We start from the raw sequence: 16481 nt of genomic DNA on the forward strand, positions 1-16481 counted from the left end.
TTTTGAATAACTATGCCCCCTCCCTTGTCAGCAGGTTTGATGACAAGAGAGGGGTCCTTGGTCAATTCTCTAAGAGATGCTCTTTCCTTCCTTTCCAAATTTTGTCTGTATTTAGCGCGTCTAGATTCCTTTGAACACAGGGTATTAAAATCATCTAGAGTTTTTTTTTATAGAAAACATCTATCTGGGTACTCCTATGTTGTAATGGAAAGAACTGAGACTTAACTTTAAATTTTGATTGTCTATTAATAGACCTATCTTGATCATATAGCCTCACAGTTTCTCTAGGGGAGCTATTCTCCTGAAACAGTGACTCAAGTATATCAATGCCTGTTCTGTCGATTTCGTCTAATATTATAGGAAAACCCTGCTCCTTATTCTTTGTCATATTCTTATTAGCAAAATACCTCTTCCTGGCTAAGGTGCGAATGTACCTGTTTAGATCAACAAAAAGATTGAAAAATTCTGGAGGTTTTGAGGGGCAAATTTTAAGCCCTTACTCAATAACTTAATATCTGTTGTTGTAAGGGATTTAGAAGAGAGGTTATGGATACTACAACTATTTAGTTCCTCAAGTATCTTTTTTTTCCCCTGTACTCTATGTCCTCCTTGATTTCCTCTGTGCTGGGCTCTCTTCTTCTTTTTGGGGTTTCTATCTGCAATGTGTCGTATTTGTTGTATTGATGATATGGGGAGAGTGTTCTGTTTCTCCACTGGTTTTTCACTAAAAAAGATGTTGTATATTTAACTGATTTCTGTTCCTGATTTGTTTGTTTAGGTCTTACTACTTGTTCATCTGTTTGTGTAGAGGTCCTAGTCTCAGATATTTGTGTAGACTTAATACCCCTTGGTGATGTATGTCTGGGATATATTGCCTCAGCTCTTAAATCTTTGGCTCCCTTTTGATGATTGAAGTCTCTTGATTGTGAATGATTAGTACTTTTGGGTCTTAAATTGGATCTGCTTCGTGGTCTCCCTCTCAGAGATTGTTTCTTATTATATGAACGTACTCGATTTGAGTTATAGTCGTCCACATCTCTTTCTAATTTCCTGCTTTTACCCTCTATTATGTCTTTTTCAAACTGCTCAAGTTTATGATTGAGTTTAATATCATTATGTCTATATTGTGGATGATCCGAAAAGGATAATAACCTTTTCTTAGTGTACTGTCCTCTATCTCTTTTGTAAATAATTCTATCCTTTCATTTCGATATTTTATAAGAAGGTCCATAAGAGAAAAGGAACAGCTGTCCAATATTGAGTCCCACTTTTCTTTCAGAAGTGGGTCATCAATAAAGGACAGAGTTTTGAAGATCCTGAGCCCCCTAGGTATTTTTTGAGATTTCACATATTTTTGCAAGATGGTCATATCCCACCAGTGTCGTGTCTCAGCTTTAAGGAGATCTTCTAATTTATAAAATAACATATTGAATTATTTTTCTTTGTCATTTATAATAATATCACCTGTGTGCTCAGGATCTTCATTAAATTCTACAACATACTGCTGCCTCCTTTTGATCCGTTCTAAAAAAACAGGTGAGATCAGCCATTATATCTATATGATATATACTACTATAAATAGTCTATAAGGCTGAGTTCACAAGATATTTTAAACGGACTCTGGCTGCTCCACAACAATATACACTTACAAAATGAATAAAAAAAAAAAAACAAATGAAGCGCCTGTGTCCGTATTCAACAAGAAAAAATAATAAATATAAGAAAATATATAGAATAAATAATAAATGTATAAAAATGTCTAAAAATATATGTATGAATTCTTCCTTTCTCTTTAAGACATAAAACACATGAACCCACGTTCACTTCTCTCCAGGGGCTGTATACACCCCTAAACTAAAACAATATTAATCACCAAAAAAAGAGAATAGCACTCATAGGCTCATTGTGAGTCTCTAATAATATAATCTAATAATATAATCAGAGCCGGTAAATAAAATAAAACATTTAATAAATATTCTGCTAAAAATATCATCAACAGGTAATATAACCAGTAGATAATTAATGCATCCTATATATTGGGCTAAATAGTTACTTGCTGGCCAGCTATTTTTAAATGGCAAAGACAATTGTTGAAAACTTCTCTTATGAGAAATCAGTGCACTGAATGAGCTCTGCTGTGTTTAGACAGCATGTTGTTACTTTGTATCAGTCAATGAATTAACTGTAGTGCACTGAAGTGGAGATGTAACGGCTCTAAGTACTTGTTACAAGTGTCCGTTTACCTCCTAGATAAAGACAGCGGTGTGGTCCTGCCCCCAGTGCCGAGCGTCCACGGATCAAAGTTGTATGTCCACGGGGGTTGCCTTTTCCGTCACCAGCTGTAGATAACAAATTGGTCCACAGAGGAATTGTAGAGGAACACTTGGTGCTGGCGCTTCGTCCAGCGTGTATATTCAGCTTGCGGCGGGATGGACAAATAACAAAGTCCGATGGTACTCCCGCTCAGCCTAGCCGTATAACTCCGTCTTTGCCACTGACACTGCTGCAGCTACGGTAGAGTGGGCGGAGACTGACGCGTTTCATCACGGAACCACATGACTTTTTCAAAGTAATGCCCCGTCACCCAGAGGGATTGCTTTTAAAAGGCGTTAATTAATGCCTTCAGCTGTGGGACTCACAGGGATTTTTTTCCATTCAAACAAATGAACATACTTGTTAGTAATTTACCGGCTCTATAAAATAATCTATCTTAAATTACATAGATTCTCTCACATAAGAATTTATATATATATTTTTTTATATTATTATTGTCTCAATAGAATATGAACAGTAAATAAACAATTGATTAATCAAAATATAATATAAAAAATCTAAATACATAAATATAAAAAGAAGCATACACTCGAGGGATCAAAAGGAGCAGCATAATGGAGTATGAAGATTATATAAATAACACTACACGTTAATAACAAATCCTCTAGTATAGGCATAATCTAATTTTTTCTACTAAACAAATAGAAGATCCAAAACATACATTTTGTATATATATATATATATATATATATATATATATATATAGGAGAAAGACCTTATAAGGTAAGAACCTTATAAAGAATAAGATAAAGAGATTAAAAGAGGGAGATAAATAATATGCAATATACTATAATTGTTATATCTTAATAGATATCTTGGCTCTACCTACACAAACTCATTATATATATGTAAATGAATAACTGTAGATTAGGATAAAAAAATATACATTTAACAGAGACATTATCAATATATTTTGAATTTTTGGTGTAATTTTATAGAGAAAAACGGGGTATGTAGGGTTCTAAATATCTATTTCTATAGACTCATTTAATCCTTCAAGAACAAGGGTCTTCAATTTATGTATCCAGTAGTTCTCTCTTATACACAATTTTTTATATCTATCCCCACCCCTCTTGGTGGGACAGATATATTCTACGCCTATCAGTTTAATGTCCTTAACATTTTTAGCATGGTGTTCTAAAAAGTGTCTGGAAACACTGTGGAACAGAAAACCCTTTTCAATGTTCCTCTTGTGTTCCAGAAACATCACCCTTAATTTGTGCGTTGTCCTCCCAACGTAAATAAGACCACAGGTGCAGACCATAATTTAGACAAGATATGTGCTATTACAATTAATAAATGATTTAATGACAAATTGCTCATGGGTAGATGATTCAAAGGTATGTATATTATTTTTAATAAAAGAACATGTAATGCATTTCCCTTGTCCACACCTGTAGCAACCGATAGGTTTAGATGGGAGCCACTGTGTCGACTGATTTTGATTTCCTAATTCAGCTACTCTTTTATCAATAAAAAGACTAGGTGAAATGTATTGTTGTAAACTATCTGATTTCTTAAAAATCACAGATGGTGCTTCTCCAATCTCAGTTCTAAGTACTTTATCTGAAAGAAGGATGGGAAAATTGTTAAATATTATTTTCTTTGCTTTTTTTGCTGCATTATTAAATTTACAAATAAAATGCGGATTATCTTTTTTAAAAGGTGAATTTTTAGTTTTATGTACCAGAATGTCATCCCTACTTAGTTTATTCACCCTATCTGTTGCTAAATCAATGAGGGATTTAGGATATCCTCTCTCAAGCAGTGATGAAGTAAGTTCATGAGCTTGATATTCATAATCAGTATAATTACTACAGTTACGTCGTAATCGACGCAGTTGTCCGTACGGGATATTATTAACCCAAGGTTTGAAATGCATACTATTGTAATGTAAAAAGTTGTAATTATCTACCTTTTTCCTTTAGTTTTTTTGTCACAATATTTCCATCTATTATGGATAGGGCGATGTCGAGGAAAGAAACAGAGGTCCGATCAATAGAGCTTGTAAAAAATAAATTATAATCATTTTTATTAAGCAGTGAGGTGAAGTCAGTGAAAAGAGAAAAATCCCCATCAAAAAAAAAAAAAAAAAAAAAAATCGTCTATATAGCGCCCATAGTAGACGAGGTCCGCGCTAAAGTCCCGCCCCCAAATGTTAGCATCTTCAAATGCTCCCATGTAAAGGTTGGCGAAACTAGGCGCGAACCTCGTCCCCATGGCTGTGCCGAGTGTCTGTAAATAAAACTCATTATTAAATAAAAAATAATTATGTGATAAAATAAAAGTGATAGAGTCTGTAATGAACCTCTGCAATCTGCAGGGCTGGCTCTACCATTAGGCAGCTTTAGGCGGCTGCCTAGGGGCGCTGTTCCCTGGAGGGCGCCACCGAATTCATGTAGCAAAAAACTGAAGTATGTCTCTGTATGCAGCCTCCTCCTGTTACACTTAGCTGGTTGCTGATGTGGGTCTAATCAGGTGCAGCTGCCACTATCATGCTGTACCACATAGTGTCTCAACGCTTTCTCTGTGCTGACACGTGTAATATCAAGTCATGTGAAGGCAGATGTAACTATGACTCCCGAGGGGTGCCCCCACGACTGCTCTTCATAGCCCTAATGCACCTCCTTCAGGCCCCTGGATTCCGCCTCTTTAGCAGCAAGCAGCACCTGACTACATGTCTGCACCTAGCAGCGTCTCTGTAATGCTGCTGTGCCTGTAAGAGGAACCATGCCAATTATGAGGGAAAACAAGGAAACTACTGAAGTAAGTAACCCATGGGGGTTTCTACAATTAAATAATAATATTCACACCAGACTCTATATGCAGTGTCTATTGAGTGTTGTCCCTTTTCTCTGTATATGTATAATGATGTCATTCACCCCAGACCACCTAGTGGCCACCTGCATCTCCCCTCCAAAAGGGGGTGTGGTTTACAGGTTAGGGGGCTCTAAGCTGAAGCTTTGCCTAGGGTGCAGAGAGACCTTGCACCGGCCCTGGCAATCTGGTTGATAGTATATCATAAGTCTTTAATTGATGTTCTACAACTGAAACACCCTTGACATGTGGGATGTTAGAGTAAAGTGACTGGACGTCACATGTTACAAAGAAATATGAATTCTTCCATTTTATTGTGGAGATCTTATTTAAAAAGGATGTCGTATCTTTAATATGTGAACGTAACGAGATTGCATAAGGTTGTAAAAAATAATCCACAAAATGTGATAAATTAGCAGTGAGGGAACCCACTCCCGAAATCATAGGTCTACCCGGGGGTGTGATTAGTGATTTGTGTATTTTGGGGAGGTGATAATATGTGGCTGTAACTGGTTGCATCGGTATCAAATACCGTGCTTCTCCCCTCGACAGCGCTCCATCCCGACAAGCATCATTAACCAATAGAGTCAAGGCAACAAGATATTCATTGGAAGGGTTAATTTGAAGTTTTCTATAAAATCTAATATCTCCCAGTTGTCTATTAGCCTCCAGGACATAGTCAGAGGTATTTTTAATAACTATGCCCCCTCCCTTGTCAGCAGGTTTGATGACAAGAGAGGGGTCCTTGGTCAATTCTCTAAGAGATGCTCTTTCCTTCCTTTCCAAATTTTGTCTGTATTTAGCGCGTCTAGATTCCTTTGAACACAGGGTATTAAAATCATCTAGAGTTTTTTTTATAGAAAACATCTATCTGGGTACTCCTATGTTGTAATGGAAAGAACTGACTTAACTTTAAATTTTGATTGTCTATTAATAGACCTATCTTGATCATATAGCCTCACAGTTTCTCTAGGGGAGCTATTCTCCTGAAACAGTGACTCAAGTATATCAATGCCTGTTCTGTCGATTTCGTCTAATATTATAGGAAAACCCTGCTCCTTATTCTTTGTCATATTCTTATTAGCAAAATACCTCTTCCTGGCTAAGGTGCGAATGTACCTGTTTAGATCAACAAAAAGATTGAAAAATTCTGGAGGTTTTGAGGGGCAAATTTTAAGCCCTTACTCAATAACTTAATATCTGTTGTTGTAAGGGATTTAGAAGAGAGGTTATGGATACTACAACTATTTAGTTCCTCAAGTATCTTTTTTTCCCCCTGTACTCTATGTCCTCCTTGATTTCCTCTGTGCTGGGCTCTCTTCTTCTTTTTGGGGTTTCTATCTGCAATGTGTCGTATTTGTTGTATTGATGATATGGGGAGAGTGTTCTGTTTCTCCACTGATTTTTCACTAAAAAAGATGTTGTATATTTAACTGATTTCTGTTCCTGATTTGTTTGTTTAGGTCTTACTACTTGTTCATCTGTTTGTGTAGAGGTCCTAGTCTCAGATATTTGTGTAAACTTAATACCCCTTGGTGATGTATGTCTGGGATATATTGCCTCAGCTCTTAAATCTTTGGCTCCCTTTTGATGATTGAAGTCTCTTGATTGTGAATGATTAGTACTTTTGGGTCTTAAATTGGATCTGCTTCGTGGTCTCCCTCTCAGAGATTGTTTCTTATTATATGAACGTACTCGATTTGAGTTATAGTCGTCCACATCTCTTTCTAATTTCCTGCTTTTACCCTCTATTATGTCTTTTTCAAACTGCTCAAGTTTATGATTGAGTTTAATATCATTATGTCTATATTGTGGATGATCCGAAAAGGATAATAACCTTTTCTTAGTGTACTGTCCTCTATCTCTTTTGTAAATAATTCTATCCTTTCATTTCGATATTTTATAAGAAGGTCCATAAGAGAAAAGGAACAGCTGTCCAATATTGAGTCCCACTTTTCTTTCAGAAGTGGGTCATCAATAAAGGACAGAGTTTTGAAGATCCTGAGCCCCCTAGGTATTTTTTGAGATTTCACATATTTTTGCAAGATGGTCATATCCCACCAGTGTCGTGTCTCAGCTTTAAGGAGATCTTCTAATTTATAAAATAACATATTGAATTATTTTTCTTTGTCATTTATAATAATATCACCTGTGTGCTCAGGATCTTCATTAAATTCTACAACATACTGCTGCCTCCTTTTGATCCGTTCTAAAAAAACAGGTGAGATCAGCCATTATATCTATATGATATATACTACTATAAATAGTCTATAAGGCTGAGTTCACAAGATATTTTAAACGGACTCTGGCTGCTCCACAACAATATACACTTACAAAATGAATCAAAAAAACAAAACAAATGAAGCGCCTGTGTCCGTATTCAACAAGAAAAAATAATAAATATAAGAAAATATATAGAATAAATAATAAATGTATAAAAATGTCTAAAAATATATGTATGAATTCTTCCTTTCTCTTTAAGACATAAAACACATGAACCCACGTTCACTTCTCTCCAGGGGCTGTATACACCCCTAAACTAAAACAATATTAATCACCAAAAAAAAGAGAATAGCACTCATAGGCTCATTGTGAGTCTCTAATAATATAATCTAATAATATAATCAGAGCCGGTAAATAAAATAAAACATTTAATAAATATTCTGCTAAAAATAACATCAACAGGTAATATAACCAGTAGATAATTAATGCATCCTATATATTGGGCTAAATAGTTACTTGCTGGCCAGCTATTTTTAAATGGCAAAGACAATTGTTGAAAACTTCTCTTATGAGAAATCAGTGCACTGAATGAGCTCTGCTGTGTTTAGACAGCATGTTGTTACTTTGTATCAGTCAATGAATTAACTGTAGTGCACTGAAGTGGAGATGTAACGGCTCTAAGTACTTGTTACAAGTGTCCGTTTACCTCCTAGATAAAGACAGCGGTGTGGTCCTGCCCCCAGTGCCGAGCGTCCACGGATCAAAGTTGTATGTCCACGGGGGTTGCCTTTTCCGTCACCAGCTGTAGATAACAAATTGGTCCACAGAGGAATTGTAGAGGAACACTTGGTGCTGGCGCTTCGTCCAGCGTGTATATTCAGCTTGCGGCGGGATGGACAAATAACAAAGTCCGATGGTACTCCCGCTCAGCCTAGCCGTATAACTCCGTCTTTGCCACTGACACTGCTGCAGCTACGGTAGAGTGGGCGGAGACTGACGCGTTTCATCACGGAACCACATGACTTTTTCAAAGTAATGCCCCGTCACCCAGAGGGATTGCTTTTAAAAGGCGTTAATTCATGCCTTCAGCTGTGGGACTCACAGGGATTTTTTTCCATTCAAACAAATGAACATACTTGTTAGTAATTTACCGGCTCTATAAAATAATCTATCTTAAATTACATAGATTCTCTCACATAAGAATTTATATATATTTTTTTTTATATTATTATTGTCTCAATAGAATATGAACAGTAAATAAACAATTGATTAATCAAAATATAATATAAAAAATCTAAATACATAAATATAAAAAGAAGCATACACTCGAGGGATCAAAAGGAGCAGCATAATGGAGTATGAAGATTATATAAATAACACTACACGTTAATAACAAATCCTCTAGTATAGGCATAATCTAATTTTTTCTACTAAACAAATAGAAGATCCAAAACATACATTTTGTATATATATATATATATATATATATATATATATATATATAGGAGAAAGACCTTATAAGGTAAGAACCTTATAAAGAATAAGATAAAGAGATTAAAAGAGGGAGATAAATAATATGCAATATACTATAATTGTTATATCTTAATAGATATCTTGGCTCTACCTACACAAACTCATTATATATATGTAAATGAATAACTGTAGATTAGGATAAAAAAATATACATTTAACAGAGACATTATCAATATATTTTGAATTTTTGGTGTAATTTTATAGAGAAAAACGGGGTATGTAGGGTTCTAAATATCTATTTCTATAGACTCATTTAATCCTTCAAGAACAAGGGTCTTCAATTTATGTATCCAGTAGTTCTCTCTTATACACAATTTTTTATATCTATCCCCACCCCTCTTGGTGGGACAGATATATTCTACGCCTATCAGTTTAATGTCCTTAACATTTTTAGCATGGTGTTCTAAAAAGTGTCTGGAAACACTGTGGAACAGAAAACCCTTTTCAATGTTCCTCTTGTGTTCCAGAAACATCACCCTTAATTTGTGCGTTGTCCTCCCAACGTAAATAAGACCACAGGTGCAGACCATAATTTAGACAAGATATGTGCTATTACAATTAATAAATGATTTAATGACAAATTGCTCATGGGTAGATGATTCAAAGGTATGTATATTATTTTTAATAAAAGAACATGTAATGCATTTCCCTTGTCCACACCTGTAGCAACCCATAGGTTTAGATGGGAGCCACTGTGTCGACTGATTTTGATTTCCTAATTCAGCTACTCTTTTATCAATAAAAAGACTAGGTGAAATGTATTGTTGTAAACTATCTGATTTCTTAAAAATCACAGATGGTGCTTCTCCAATCTCAGTTCTAAGTACTTTATCTGAAAGAAGGATGGGAAAATTGTTAAATATTATTTTCTTTGCTTTTTTGCTGCATTATTAAATTTACAAATAAAATGCGGATTATCTTTTTTAAAAGGTGAATTTTTAGTTTTATGTACCAGAATGTCATCCCTACTTAGTTTATTCACCCTATCTGTTGCTAAATCAATGAGGGATTTAGGATATCCTCTCTCAAGCAGTGATGAAGTAAGTTCATGAGCTTGATATTCATAATCAGTATAATTACTACAGTTACGTCGTAATCGACGCAGTTGTCCGTACGGGATATTATTAACCCAAGGTTTGAAATGCATACTATTGTAATGTAAAAAGTTGTAATTATCTACCTTTTTCCTTTAGTTTTTTTGTCACAATATTTCCATCTATTATGGATAGGGCGATGTCGAGGAAAGAAACAGAGGTCCGATCAATAGAGCTTGTAAAAAATAAATTATAATCATTTTTATTAAGCAGTGAGGTGAAGTCAGTGAAAAGTGAAAAATCCCCATCAAAAAAAAAAAAAAAAATCGTCTATATAGCGCCCATAGTAGACGAGGTCCGCGCTAAAGTCCCGCCCCCAAATGTTAGCATCTTCAAATGCTCCCATGTAAAGGTTGGCGAAACTAGGCGCGAACCTCGTCCCCATTGCTGTGCCGAGTGTCTGTAAATAAAACTCATTATTAAATAAAAAATAATTATGTGATAAAATAAAAGTGATAGAGTCTGTAATGAACCTCTGCAATCTGCAGGGCTGGCTCTACCATTAGGCAGCTTTAGGCGGCTGCCTAGGGGCGCTGTTCCCTGGAGGGCGCCACCGAATTCATGTAGCAAAAAACTGAAGTATGTCTCTGTATGCAGCCTCCTCCTGTTACACTTAGCTGGTTGCTGATGTGGGTCTAATCAGGTGCAGCTGCCACTATCATGCTGTACCACATAGTGTCTCAACGCTTTCTCTGTGCTGACACGTGTAATATCAAGTCATGTGAAGGCAGATGTAACTATGACTCCCGAGGGGTGCCCCCACGACTGCTCTTCATAGCCCTAATGCACCTCCTTCAGGCCCCTGGATTCCGCCTCTTTAGCAGCAAGCAGCACCTGACTACATGTCTGCACCTAGCAGCGTCTCTGTAATGCTGCTGTGCCTGTAAGAGGAACCATGCCAATTATGAGGGAAAACAAGGAAACTACTTAAGTAAGTAACCCATGGGGGTTTCTACAATTAAATAATAATATTCACACCAGACCCTATATGCAGATGCAGTGTCTATTGAGTGTTGTCCCTTTTCTCTGTATATGTATAATGATGTCATTCACCCCAGACCACCTAGTGGCCACCTGCATCTCCCCTCCAAAAGGGGGTGTGGTTTACAGGTTAGGGGGCTCTAAGCTGAAGCTTTGCCTAGGGTGCAGAGAGACCTTGCACCGGCCCTGGCAATCTGGTTGATAGTATATCAGAAGTCTTTAATTGATGTTCTACAACTGAAACACCCTTGACATGTGGGATGTTAGAGTAAAGTGACTGGACGTCACATGTTACAAAGAAATATAAATTCTTCCATTTTATTGTGGAGATCTTATTTAAAAAGGATGTCGTATCTTTAATATGTGAACGTAACGAGATTGCATAAGGTTGTAAAAAATAATCCACAAAATGTGATAAATTAGCAGTGAGGGAACCCACTCACGAAATCATAGGTCTACCCGGGGGTGTGATTAGTGATTTGTGTATTTTGGGGAGGTGATAATATGTGGCTGTAACTGGTTGCATCGGTATCAAATACCGTGCTTCTCCCCTCGACAGCGCTCCATCCCGACAAGCATCATTAACCAATAGAGTCAAGGCAACAAGATATTCATTGGAAGGGTTAATTTGAAGTTTTCTATAAAATCTAATATCTCCCAGTTGTCTATTAGCCTCCAGGACATAGTCAGAGGTATTTTGAATAACTATGCCCCCTCCCTTGTCAGCAGGTTTGATGACAAGAGAGGGGTCCTTGGTCAATTCTCTAAGAGATGCTCTTTCCTTCCTTTCCAAATTTTGTCTGTATTTAGCGCGTCTAGATTCCTTTGAACACAGGGTATTAAAATCATCTAGAGTTTTTTTTATAGAAAACATCTATCTGGGTACTCCTATGTTGTAATGGAAAGAACTGACTTAACTTTAAATTTTGATTGTCTATTAATAGACCTATCTTGATCATATAGCCTCACAGTTTCTCTAGGGGAGCTATTCTCCTGAAACAGTGACTCAAGTATATCAATGCCTGTTCTGTCGATTTCGTCTAATATTATAGGAAAACCCTGCTCCTTATTCTTTGTCATATTCTTATTAGCAAAATACCTCTTCCTGGCTAAGGTGCGAATGTACCTGTTTAGATCAACAAAAAGATTGAAAAATTCTGGAGGTTTTGAGGGGCAAATTTTAAGCCCTTACTCAATAACTTAATATCTGTTGTTGTAAGGGATTTAGAAGAGAGGTTATGGATACTACAACTATTTAGTTCCTCAAGTATCTTTTTTTTCCCCTGTACTCTATGTCCTCCTTGATTTCCTCTGTGCTGGGCTCTCTTCTTCTTTTTGGGGTTTCTATCTGCAATGTGTCGTATTTGTTGTATTGATGATATGGGGAGAGTGTTCTGTTTCTCCACTGGTTTTTCACTAAAAAAGATGTTGTATATTTAACTGATTTCTGTTCCTGATTTGTTTGTTTAGGTCTTACTACTTGTTCATCTGTTTGTGTAGAGGTCCTAGTCTCAGATATTTGTGTAGACTTAATACCCCTTGGTGATGTATGTCTGGGATATATTGCCTCAGCTCTTAAATCTTTGGCTCCCTTTTGATGATTGAAGTCTCTTGATTGTGAATGATTAGTACTTTTGGGTCTTAAATTGGATCTGCTTCGTGGTCTCCCTCTCAGAGATTGTTTCTTATTATATGAACGTACTCGATTTGAGTTATAGTCGTCCACATCTCTTTCTAATTTCCTGCTTTTACCCTCTATTATGTCTTTTTCAAACTGCTCAAGTTTATGATTGAGTTTAATATCATTATGTCTATATTGTGGATGATCCGAAAAGGATAATAACCTTTTCTTAGTGTACTGTCCTCTATCTCTTTTGTAAATAATTCTATCCTTTCATTTCGATATTTTATAAGAAGGTCCATAAGAGAAAAGGAACAGCTGTCCAATATTGAGTCCCACTTTTCTTTCAGAAGTGGGTCATCAATAAAGGACAGAGTTTTGAAGATCCTGAGCCCCCTAGGTATTTTTTGAGATTTCACATATTTTTGCAAGATGGTCATATCCCACCAGTGTCGTGTCTCAGCTTTAAGGAGATCTTCTAATTTATAAAATAACATATTGAATTATTTTTCTTTGTCATTTATAATAATATCACCTGTGTGCTCAGGATCTTCATTAAATTCTACAACATACTGCTGCCTCCTTTTGATCCGTTCTAAAAAAACAGGTGAGATCAGCCATTATATCTATATGATATATAGTCTATAAGGCTGAGTTCACAAGATATTTTAAACGGACTCTGGCTGCTCCACAACAATATACACTTACAAAATGAATCAAAAAAACAAAACAAATGAAGCGCCTGTGTCCGTATTCAACAAGAAAAAATAATAAATATAAGAAAATATATAGAATAAATAATAAATGTATAAAAATGTCTAAAAATATATGTATGAATTCTTCCTTTCTCTTTAAGACATAAAACACATGAACCCACGTTCACTTCTCTCCAGGGGCTGTATACACCCCTAAACTAAAACAATATTAATCACCAAAAAAAAGAGAATAGCACTCATAGGCTCATTGTGAGTCTCTAATAATATAATCTAATAATATAATCAGAGCCGGTAAATAAAATAAAACATTTAATAAATATTCTGCTAAAAATAACATCAACAGGTAATATAACCAGTAGATAATTAATGCATCCTATATATTGGGCTAAATAGTTACTTGCTGGCCAGCTATTTTTAAATGGCAAAGACAATTGTTGAAAACTTCTCTTATGAGAAATCAGTGCACTGAATGAGCTCTGCTGTGTTTAGACAGCATGTTGTTACTTTGTATCAGTCAATGAATTAACTGTAGTGCACTGAAGTGGAGATGTAACGGCTCTAAGTACTTGTTACAAGTGTCCGTTTACCTCCTAGATAAAGACAGCGGTGTGGTCCTGCCCCCAGTGCCGAGCGTCCACGGATCAAAGTTGTATGTCCACGGGGGTTGCCTTTTCCGTCACCAGCTGTAGATAACAAATTGGTCCACAGAGGAATTGTAGAGGAACACTTGGTGCTGGCGCTTCGTCCAGCGTGTATATTCAGCTTGCGGCGGGATGGACAAATAACAAAGTCCGATGGTACTCCCGCTCAGCCTAGCCGTATAACTCCGTCTTTGCCACTGACACTGCTGCAGCTACGGTAGAGTGGGCGGAGACTGACGCGTTTCATCACGGAACCACATGACTTTTTCAAAGTAATGCCCCGTCACCCAGAGGGATTGCTTTTAAAAGGCGTTAATTAATGCCTTCAGCTGTGGGACTCACAGGGATTTTTTTCCATTCAAACAAATGAACATACTTGTTAGTAATTTACCGGCTCTATAAAATAATCTATCTTAAATTACATAGATTCTCTCACATAAGAATTTATATATATTTTTTTTTATATTATTATTGTCTCAATAGAATATGAACAGTAAATAAACAATTGATTAATCAAAATATAATATAAAAAATCTAAATACATAAATATAAAAAGAAGCATACACTCGAGGGATCAAAAGGAGCAGCATAATGGAGTATGAAGATTATATAAATAACACTACACGTTAATAACAAATCCTCTAGTATAGGCATAATCTAATTTTTTCTACTAAACAAATAGAAGATCCAAAACATACATTTTGTATATATATATATATAGGAGAAAGACCTTATAAGGTAAGAACCTTATAAAGAATAAAATACAGAGATTAAAAGAGGGAGATAAATAATATGCAATATACTATAATTGTTATATCTTAATAGATATCTTGGCTCTACCTACACAAACCCATTATATATATGTAAATGAATAACTGTAGATTAGGATAAAAAAAATCTACATTTAACAGAGACATTATCAATATATTTTGAATTTTTGGTGTAATTTTATAGAGAAAAACGGGGTATGTAGGGTTCTAAAGATCTATTTCTATAGACTCATTTAATCCTTCAAGAACAAGGGTCTTCAATTTATGTATCCAGCAGTTCTCTCTTATACACAATTTTTTATATCTATCCCCACCCCTCTTGGTGGGACAGATATATTCTACGCCTATCAGTTTAATGTCCTTAACATTTTTAGCATGGTGTTCTAAAAAGTGTCTGGAAACACTGTGGAACAGAAAACCCTTTTCAATGTTCCTCTTGTGTTCCAGAAACATCACCCTTAATTTGTGCGTTGTCCTCCCAACGTAAATAAGACCACAGGTGTAGACCATAATTTAGACAAGATATGTGCTATTACAATTAATAAATGATTTAATGACAAATTGCTCATGGGTAGATGATTCAAAGGTATGTATATTATTTTTAATAAAAGAACATGTAATGCATTTCCCTTGTCCACACCTGTAGCAACCCATAGGTTTAGATGGGAGCCACTGTGTCGACTGATTTTGATTTCCTAATTCAGCTACTCTTTTATTAATAAAAAGACTAGGTGAAATGTATTGTTGTAAACTATCTGATTTCTTAAAAATCACAGATGGTGCTTCTCCAATCTCAGTTCTAAGTACTTTATCTGAAAGAAGGATGGGAAAATTGTTAAATATTATTTACTTTGCTTTTTTTGCTGCATTATTAAATTTACAAATAAAATGCGGATTATCTTTTTTAAAAGGTGGATTTTTAGTTTTATGTACCAGAATGTCATCCCTACTTAGTTTATTCACCCTATCTGTTGCTAAATCAATGAGGGATTTAGGATATCCTCTCTCAAGCAGTGATGAAGTAAGTTCATGAGCTTGATATTCATAATCAGTATAATTACTACAGTTACGTCGTAATCGACGCAGTTGTCCGTACGGGATATTAATAACCCAAGGTTTGAAATGCATACTATTGTAATGTAAAAAGTTGTAATTATCTACCTTTTTCCTTTCGTTTTTTTGTCACAATATTTCCATCTATTATGGATAGGGCGATGTCGAGGAAAGAAACAGAGGTCCGATCAATAGAGCTTGTGAAAAATAAATTATAATCATTTTTATTAAGCAGTGAGGTGAAGTCAGTGAAAAGTGAAAAATCCCCATCAAAAAAAAAAAAAAAAATCGTCTATATAGCGCCCATAGTAGACGAGGTCCGCGCTAAATTCCCGCCCCCAAATGTTAGCATCTTCAAATGCTCCCATGTAAAGGTTGGCGAAACTAGGCTCGAACCTCGTCCCCATAGCCGTGCCGAGTGCTGGTAAATAAAACTCATTATTAAATAAAAAATAATTATGTGATAAAATAAAAGTGATAGAGTCTGTAATGAACTTCTGCAATCTGCAGGGCTGGCTCTACCATTAGATAGCTTTAGGCGGCTGCCTAGGGGCGCTGTTCCCTGGAGGGCGCCACCAAATTCATGTAGCAAAAAACTGAAGTATGTCTCTGTATGCAGCCTCCTCCTGTTACACTTAGCTGGTTGCTGATGTGGGTCTAATCAGGTGCAGCTGCCACTATCATGCTGTACCACATAG

Source organism: Pseudophryne corroboree, chromosome 10, assembly GCF_028390025.1.
Source record: "Pseudophryne corroboree isolate aPseCor3 chromosome 10, aPseCor3.hap2, whole genome shotgun sequence".
In the NCBI taxonomy this organism is placed as follows: domain Eukaryota; kingdom Metazoa; phylum Chordata; class Amphibia; order Anura; family Myobatrachidae; genus Pseudophryne; species Pseudophryne corroboree.